This window comes from Odontesthes bonariensis, chromosome 8, assembly GCF_027942865.1.
Source record: "Odontesthes bonariensis isolate fOdoBon6 chromosome 8, fOdoBon6.hap1, whole genome shotgun sequence".
In the NCBI taxonomy this organism is placed as follows: domain Eukaryota; kingdom Metazoa; phylum Chordata; class Actinopteri; order Atheriniformes; family Atherinopsidae; genus Odontesthes; species Odontesthes bonariensis.
The window spans coordinates 9,905,767-9,915,405 of record NC_134513.1 but is presented as its reverse complement, the minus strand read 5'-3'; the positions used below and the strand labels follow the sequence as shown (position 1 = coordinate 9,915,405).

The following is a 9,639-nucleotide window of genomic DNA, read 5'->3' as shown; positions in this document are numbered from 1 at the left end:
GGGAAGGTAGGTATTTTACAAGTATTTTTAAACTTAATTAATTTTCCACATTTTTCTTTCCCCTGGAAGAAACAAAAAAGAAGCTTTACAGAAAACCTGGAGAATCCCATTCAGTGTCCTCTCGGGAGCTTTGTTAAATAGAAGAGTCTTCAAAGTTGATCATACCATATATTTTTGCCATAATCAAAACTGTAAATGGAAAATGTTCACATGTACATTTTGATACCCCAAACCATTAAAGTAATGACTCAATGATACTTAATGTTTTTTTTTATTCTTTTATCTCAAATGTAATTCACAAAGTCACATTTGTCAAAAAAGGTGATGCAAATTTAAATATATTTAGACAAAATGAAAATAACCTCAATAATATATTTCGCAAACCATGGTGCACCATGTGCTCTTAAAGATAAGCTGTCACTTTAGATTTTCCTCTCACACAAAGTTCAGTTTTGGGCATTATTGTCTCAGATGACATGTTGTATCTTCCAGCTCTGACCACTGCACTGCATAACAAAAAGTCTGACATAGCCATCTTCGTCCATTGCAACCTCCAGACATCTTTTTGTCCCTCTGTTCTGAATCTGTCCTCCCTGCGAATAAAACTCTTTATTGATCACTTCTCTCCGGATAAACAACCCTCTTTGGTGCATACTCATGTTTGAAAACTAAAATATTTACCTGTTTAAAATCCCATAACATGTGGAATTTCTTCTGCTGGGCTATTTTGCACTCGCACAGTCCCGGGAAGATTCCAGAACCGGAGTCCACCAGACAGCTGTTGCTGTTGTATTGATGAGATTTGATTCCGCCAATATAGAGTTGTCCATCAGTGCGATAATAACAATGCTGCCAAACAGAAGATTACTCAGACACAAATAAAAAGAGTCTGTTAACATGCAGTGAATCAACTGGAGCATACCTGAGATGAGAGGAAATGGCATATGTACATGATGGGTGCGTACCCAGGCATGGGGCCTTGGTCAACACATAGATCTGGCTTCAGATTATTAATAAGCTGCCAACAGATGCAGAAATATCACTTAAACTTTTATGGTTTCCATTCAGGATAAAGTAGCATAACCTACAACACATTAAGTGATATACAGTTCACATTTTTCAGTTACAAAATAACAATAAAAGGAATAAAGGTTTTGGCATCATGCCAGATTAGCACTTGCCCTCTTTGCAAAGTCAAACTACATATACTTACTTTTACAGCTAGCTACAGTTCTTTTTTTTTTTTAACATTATTTAATGTTCTTAAATGTGCTCGTATTCAGTTTAATTGATTGCTCCTCAGTAAATAGGCATGAGATCAGGGGGAGACAAAAAAAGACTTATTATGTCAGCCAAACTAAAATGGGCACCATTTACAGTTTTAACAGACATAAGTCCAACTGAAATCTTACTAAATTTAATTGACTAAGGGTTTGAACGTGAAACAATCTGAGGTGTAGGCTTCTCTTGCTTTTGATGGTGGGCCGTTGTTGGTCGTTTAGACTTGCTCTGTGGTTGAATGGAGAAACTCGAAAAGGACTGATTTGTGGTGAAGTGGAAATTAAGTGGTAAAATAATTGATAATGCAGTCGAGAGTCAAATTTCTCCTGCATGTATACATTCAATTTGACTTCAAATGGACAAGGTGCTCTGTACATGCTCTACAGTTCCTGTCCTGGGCTTTGACCTGGAAGAAACTGAAAAAGAATGTAACAACGGAATAATCACAAGAGACAGCTGTCAAATTCACTCTGCTGCATGGTAATAATATCTGCTAAATTATTTGTCAGTGGTTTATGTCTTTGATCTAATATGTAAACCTGAAAAAAATAAAATAAATCAAACACCGGCTAGTTTTAATGGGGCGTATCACCACCCATCATAGCGGAGTCATAACAACTAGATGCAAATGGGCCAAGGCACTTTGTGCATGCTTCAAAGTTACATTTTCTTTTTTTAAAAACAGTCTATTGTATAGTGTATAGTAATACAGCTGTATTCCAATTTCTTTTGTCCCTTTAAAGACTATGTGTGGTTGCTTAAAGCATTTCCAGACCGTTACTCTGCTCTCATGAAATCCTGACTTTATAACAGCAGTATTGTCTAACAAAAATCACTGCTCCGTTAACTTAAAGACATCTGTATATTAAGCCATACTTACATGTAGATTATCTCCCACAGAGAAAGTTAGAAGCAGCAGAATGTCTTGAAAGTTTTCTCACACAGTCGACAGTGTTGCAGTACCAAATATAGTTCGAGTTATAACCCTGTTCTGATTCCATGCATTTATACTGAGACAGACAGTGGTCCAGTGAAGTTGGCCTTTAACCATAGCTCAACTCAACTGTGCATGTAACCATGCTGATTGACCCCCCCCCCACACCTTACCCATTTAAAAGGGACAAAGAAGTAATATTAATGTACCACTTTCACTTGATATGTTTGCACCACTTAGGCTCAATCAAATTAACCTAAATATCTGAATCATATGGGAGCGCTCAAATTGAATATATGTGATAGTAAAACCAAGAGAAAGCCTTTAAAACACAAAACAGTGACCTTTGCAGATTCATCCTCTTACATGATTTATGGTACATCATTTTTGACTTACAGCTCCATAGGCAACCAGGTTATGCAGGGGTTCCAGTAAGGGGTAAACATTATCAAGATACCACTGAAAGGGCTTACACTTCAGGCTCTTTCTTAACTTCTTTCTCTCCGACACATCGCCAATGTCTATCCCATGATTCTGTTGGAAAATAAGAACATATGACACCATTTTTTTTTTAAGAATTAAGAGGAACTACAGTCTTTGCAGTCTTTCATAAAACATAATCAGATTATTTGGATGATAAAAACTGAAACCCATGTGAGTAATGAAGAGATGTTAGATCATACCTCTATGGGAAGGTTCCAGGCAATGTTGACGTTGTGTTTATATTCATCCATCCAAACCTCCGCCACCCTCAGTGCGTTACGCCTCACCGTGGCGCTCAGGTCTAAAACGTAAGGTTTTGTAGCTCGTTCAATGTGGGCAATTTTTGAGCAAGGAATTACTTCTATAGTGCCTCCGCACAGCCACACCTGCCAAATACAAGAGTCCTAATTCAAAAGGAGATTTAAAGGGCATTTATTTGCAATCATATATTCTGTTTTTTTTTTTTTTTTTTTTTTTTAACGCACACCAATATATTGATAACACACAGTGCTTGTTACCTGTGTGCATAATTTTTGGTTCAGTGCAGGTGTCTTTCATGGCAACCATGAAATGGTGAGGAGAAAAAAAAGTATTTTGGTGAATTTGAAACCACTGGAATGTCTTACCCGGATGCCGAGCTCCACATTTTCACCACCGTATATTTTCATTCCACTGTCAAGGCTTCCAATCTCCCCAAAGAACTTGCGATCAGCAGCAAGTATCCCCATGATGGAGGGGCTCCTGGTAACACCATTAAAAAAATAAATAAATAAAAAATAAAGTGAAGGTGTAGGTGTGTAGGATATAGTGGCATCGAGTAGTGGCTCTAGAATTAGCATTTGGTTGGTCCCTTCTGAGCCACTGTACTAAGATGGCAGACTGGTGAGTAAAGTTACCTGCATTGGTTTGGGATTCTGCTCATTTTAAGATAATGAAAACATACTTATTGATACTATATTGCATTTCTGCCAATAGATTGCCCTCAATGTTGCACAATGCACCTTTTAGAGTTTGCTAAAGATTCAGAAAGAACAAAGCAAACTAACAAAAAAAAAAGTCACATTTAAAGGGGAAATATGCTTTTGAGTTTTCTACCTTTCAGTATTCCATTTATTTTTTTGCTCAACTCCACTCTTTTTTTAAAATTGATTTTTTTTTTGGGGGGGGGCTTTTTATGCTTTTTTTAGTAAAAAGAAAATTGCATATCATGTTTTACTAAGTGCTTTTTCTCAACCTCGTTGGAAAATGTGATGATGTTAAGCAAAGATAACAGGAGAAGTCAGCTACTTCACCTAAGGGTTCTTATGAAACTGTTTCACAGAACCTATATATATATATATATATATATATATATATATATATATTTATATTTGAGACAAAGTGAAAAAAAAAAAGTGCTATGGCAATGCACAATATGATTGTAGATGGACTTTTGAACATTAAAACCTTAAAAATAAGGACATTCAGTTCTATAACCAACATCAGTTGTTTTGTCTGAGTAAATGTCCTTAGAGCTTGTTTTGACAACACTAGGTCAAATATAGTTTCCACAGCTTTCTAAGTGATCAGTCACATGCATCTGATACCAGAAGCTGTGACCCAGTTTGATTTGAAGGAGGTAATGATTTACACAAAAGGAAAGAGGATCTCTAACAAAAAGAGAGTGACTGGTTACTCTTTGGTGGTGTGGTCTGCACATGTTGATAACATTAAAATTCAGAACTGATCATACAATCTGAAAGTTGTAGCAGTGTATGGACCTCAAATCAAAAATACCCCTGAAATTCAACGTAATGCAAAGATGTGCATCAGACGAGGGCTGGAAGTGTAATGTTAGTGTCTTGGATAATGTATCTCTACAAACTTTGTATGCAGTCCTAGACATATTTTTTTATACTGTACAGAACACAACATGCCCTACTCTCCATGTTGATGTTGTCCAACACCAAAACACAACCTTGTGCATAGCAACGACATTTAGTAGCAAATGAGGTACACACTGTGCTCATTGTCCCAGCTGCTGAGAAAATGAATCAATTTTGACCTGAAAATTTTTCAGAACTAGGTGTGAGGATTCTTACCATAAGAGATCTTCTGTCCCAATGATCTCATTGCAGCACATTATAAAACATAAACAAGGATCCTGCGTCTACAAAGTGAGAAGTTGCTAAGTGCACCCTGCCTGGAGCTAGTTAATCTACCGGGTTGCATTATTTATCAATGCGGGTGTGTTTTCCGTTGTTTAAGCTTTTTGCCTGGGGAAGAGTTGGAGCAAAACACTAAGTTAAGTCACTTTTGTGGCACAGGGTAAAGCTAGTAAGGGATCTCTCATGTTACTGCTGTTTTTCTTTCAATTTACCAAAGGGGAGTAGATGCATCAAGTAGATTATTTTAATGTAATATTACAATGCAAACAAGACGTTCGGAGGGATTTAAGCATGTTTCCCAATGTGTCAAATTATTTCTTGATGTGCAACTGGGTGACTCTTACTTGCCGGGCTGCGAGTCATCCTCTAAGGCGTACCACTCGGGTCTGAAGGACTCGTACATGCACCACAGAGCCCAGTCAAAGCCATCAGCATTGGGTCCATAGGGAGTTAGTGTCAAGTCATCATAGTTGACTTTGTCAAAAACTGGTGTCAGTATCACTGTGCGGTCCTCCTTAATCCGAGCTAACAATGGCTCTGCCCTGCACACACAGTCACATTTTAACAGATGGGATAACAGGTTTAATATCCAAATCAATAAATGCCAAAGCCACAGTAACTCGGACCGCTCTGCATTTCAACCAACCATTGCACATGGACTTCTATGTGAGCATCCAAGATGGCCACCACGTCTCCTACTGCTGTCCTCCATCCTGACAGCCTGGCCTGTGTGAGGCCGAGCTGCTCAGAGTGTCGCACTTTCTTCAACAGGCCTGGACGCTCCTCGTGGATGGAATTGATGTATTCATCTAGTTTCTCCATTAGATCCTCTGGAGAAAAAAAAGATAACAAGACAAACCATTTAAAGAACCCAAGCAGTGGATTCAGTGCAGTCAAACACTCAGATTTAAGGGCTTCGGAACTGAAAAGGCAGTGCAACGTCTCAGCCTTGTTTGTGTTGCATGCGTTTTCTTTGCATGAAGAGTTTTAGCTTTTGTTGCCTCAGCCTCAACCTTTATGAATCATTTTGCAGACATTAAATTCAAAATAACAATATTTTTCAAATATATCTTCGTCTTTATACCATTTTTAATTCAACGGAATAGAAATGTTTCAGGGAAGTGCAAAATGTTGCATTCTGTTTCAATTATAACAGCGTTCCAGATTATTCAGGCTTTTAATTTCAGATACGTTCCCATCCAACTGTGGTTGCTCCAGGTAACATCTGAATGATAATTAAACCACTGCACACTCTTGAGTTTCCTACCGTTGCAGCGACATGCTTTGACCAAAATTACTCAAAATTTAAAGATGGATTGAAGCATCTCACTGCATCAAAAAGAGAGACAATATCTTGTGTGATCAGTTTAGTATGTAGCTCTCATAATCACCTATCACAGTGTGACAATCATTTTAGAGCCAGAGTATCTAACTCAACTGACCGTTGGAGCTGTGATCGTCCACCAGAATGATTTCCTGTAGCAGTCGAGTAGGTGTCTTGTCAATTATGCTGCGAACAGCCCTTTTGATGACAGAAAGAGCTTCATCCAGATAGATTAACACAACACTAAGGGAGGGCAGATCCTCTGGATACTTTTTCTCAGCACATCTGTGAACAACCAAATGAAGCATACTCTGAGTAAATGAGCATTCAGATTGCATCTTATATAAAATGCAATCTTAATCTCTACTACTACTAATATTTTGAAACGTAAACAAAGAAATTAGCAAAGCAGTGTGTGTGAAGAAGATGTGATTGTCGATTGCAGTCCTTAAAGCTCTAGGATGTGAAGCTCACCTGGTGGGCCTGGTGTCTGGGATCTCTCTGTTGAGCGGCAGCCGGTCACTGAGGAAGGCATTGTAGCCGTATCGCTGAAATAAGCTCTCGGCCTCTTTCTGCTCCTCTTCTGACAGATCATCACCCCACTTTCTGAACAGATAGGAATTCGGGTACAGCTTCCTCACCACCTTCCTCTCCTTCTTGATTTCTGCCCTCATCTCAGTCTTCTGTTCCTTCTTTTCATATTTTTTCAACAGATTGACTGTGGATAAAGATTTGTTCTGTCCTTTACATTAGTTTGCTTTCAATGCAAAGTCACTGATATGAAGCAGAATCAACAAATAACACTTCCTAACATTTAGATACATTTGTCAGCATTTATCTTTTTACTGGCACAGCCATCAGTCTAAGCAGCAAACTATCCAAAGTGCAGTCAAGATTTTATTTGGTAAGAAGCAAGTGAGCGTAATTTAAACTGAAAAATACAACTGGCTTAATTCAACATCAGAAATATCAAAGAATATGCTGTTGCATTTTATTCATCTGCAGTTTTTAAATTGTTGGTGAGGTTAAAAAAAAAAGATTATCTGTAGATGCAATGTAATTATTTAACAGCTAAAGTAGCTACTGTTGAAATCCAGCAGAAGAAAACTGTTTAAAAGTCTAAATTCATCAAATTTAGCTCCAGTTTTGATGCAGACACCTGCATCATTGTAAATTAGGCGACTTTAAAACTCACTATAGATTTTTTTTACAGTAGCAGTTGTCAGGCTGAGACTTTGACTCACGCAGCCTGGTGATGTCTGCCTCCATCTTTTCCATCCTCTTAAGCATTCCATGGCCCCTGATGGAGTCGTTGTGGTGGGCCCTGTGTATTGTCTCTGAATGGGTGTGCACTTCTTTATTTATGGAACCGAGGTAAAACCAGGCCGAAGTGATGATGAAGATTATCAATGATCCTTTAAACCAGCCAGACCTCATCGTAGTGCTACCGTGTTTCTGATACTTCGACTCGCGCTGAAAAAGAAATAGAGAAAGTCTTGCCTTTAATCCAGGTGGTCCACTATCTGCCTCCCCACTCTCTCCACGCATACAACACACACAAGCTTTGACGCACCATAGCTGTGTTATGTAATATCCTGAAGATCACATCATATTCAGAGTTTTCACTTCTCATTGCATCACACCTGGGATGCAAGCTGTAGTCCATTAACTGCAGTTACCTAGAGGCAGAGAAAACCAGCAGTGCTCTGTGGGCAGTGGGAACAGGAGTGAAGGACAAGTCGGGAACGAGGCTGTTTTTGGTTTCACAACAGTAATATTAAGCGTTTCCGCTAACAGCAATTCATCGAAGTAGCCTATCTTTTAGCTTTGATCAGGCTGTGAACCAGATTTGTAGCCTTTGCCACAGCTCATGAAAAAGAACATCTCAGGAAGAATACATGCCAGATTTTCCTTCTATCCAATTCCATTTGTGGCTTTCAGCTGCAGAATGTCAGAAAGAGAAAAAACAAACAGACGCAAATATTTTGTTGGGATTAATTTTTCGTATGATCTCACACGAGAAATATACAATCTGCAATATGCTTTTACGGCATTTTTTGTATATAATTCGAAACACCATTTATGTGTAAATGAACATTTTCATAAAAAAACTGCACACAATAGCAGAAGAAAGACAACACATACCAAAAGTCTCAGGTTTAGTTCTGATAAAGTAGTGGAGAGAAGACGAGGAAGCACAAGTTTAGAGAAATGACAAGAGGCTTGGATCTCATAAACTGATAAATCTAATTAGCATTTGTAATTAGGATATCTACTCATTTAATAATGGAGAAACACAAGAATCTTTGCTGTTATTGTTTTGGTGTCATTTTAGGGCCCAGAAATGGGTTGTACATCAACTGTTTTATTTGGTTCTGTCATTGATTCATATGAGTTGTACTGTTGTACAGCCCTTCAGGTCAATCTTTTTTCTAACTCAAATGTACTAGTTTTATATCGTTCTTTTTTTGTGGAGACACGTGACAGGCAGCCTTACTTTTTATCGATGCAGGTCACGATGATTTCTTTCACGCAATTGAAAAGCCAATTTCTTCTTATATTTTCCTGTTGGAAAGCTGACACTGCTTTAAGTGTCTAATAGTGACCAAAATACTTAATCAGTGATGTGGACGTCGGAACTATTTTCTGAGAGGGGGGGGGGTAAGCACGCACACTTATCAATGATTAAGGATTTGATTTGAAGTTATTTTAAATAGCATGTGTGGCACTTCTATCTCTCCATACTTGGGGTGTTCTAAATCAGGTGGCTTCCCATCTCTGCTCCCCCTCCCACTGTGTGTCATCAAGCTGTGAGCAACTATCCTCCGTCGTTTGGATCACGGGGCGGTGTCGCTGAGCTTATATATGGGAGCGGATCGTTCACTTCAGGTGTGTCTTTCTACCTCTGCTCGGGGTAGACGTTGGCAGTAGGGGCGTGGCTGTTGCAGGGTCTGAGGCAACTTGCCAGGTCGTGGCGTTTTATATTTTTTAGGTATGGGGCCTGGGGGAGTGTTGCTGTCGCATTGTGCGTGCATGGCACGGCGCGTTTAGGCTATTGTCCACAAGATTGGAAGTGGGGAAGCGTGGCCTTCAAGACGGCGCATAATTCATGCATAACATTCAATTCCTATAGGCTGTCTTATCTGTTACTGCTTGTGTACACGTGCCTTGTCCAGCTGTGCTATGACTCTCTCTGATTTGCAGTTAAAAAGCATCGTGGTACAGAGCACTGAAGCTCCCACCGGCTCACCTGCTGAAGTCGGGCCTGTATATATAGTGCAGGACCCTCTACTGCTGTTCTGTTTTTTTTTTCTTGCGATTTAATCTTTTTTTTTTTTTTTTTTCGTGTGAGCCTCCTGGGAGATATTGCGTGACTAACGGTTGCTTCTTTTGATGAACAGGTGCTGTTTGTGCCACTGGTACGAGTGACTCGCTGATTCCGGTGGTGGTGGGTCCCTTCACTTTCCTGT

General features: G+C 39.1%; 1 pseudogene; it reads right to left on the bottom strand.

Annotated features, from left to right (window-relative positions):
- Positions 1-446: 446 nt before the first annotated feature.
- LOC142385921 (putative polypeptide N-acetylgalactosaminyltransferase 8) lies at positions 447-9,204 on the bottom strand (annotated as a pseudogene).
- Between the last annotated feature and the right edge of the window lie 435 nt (positions 9,205-9,639).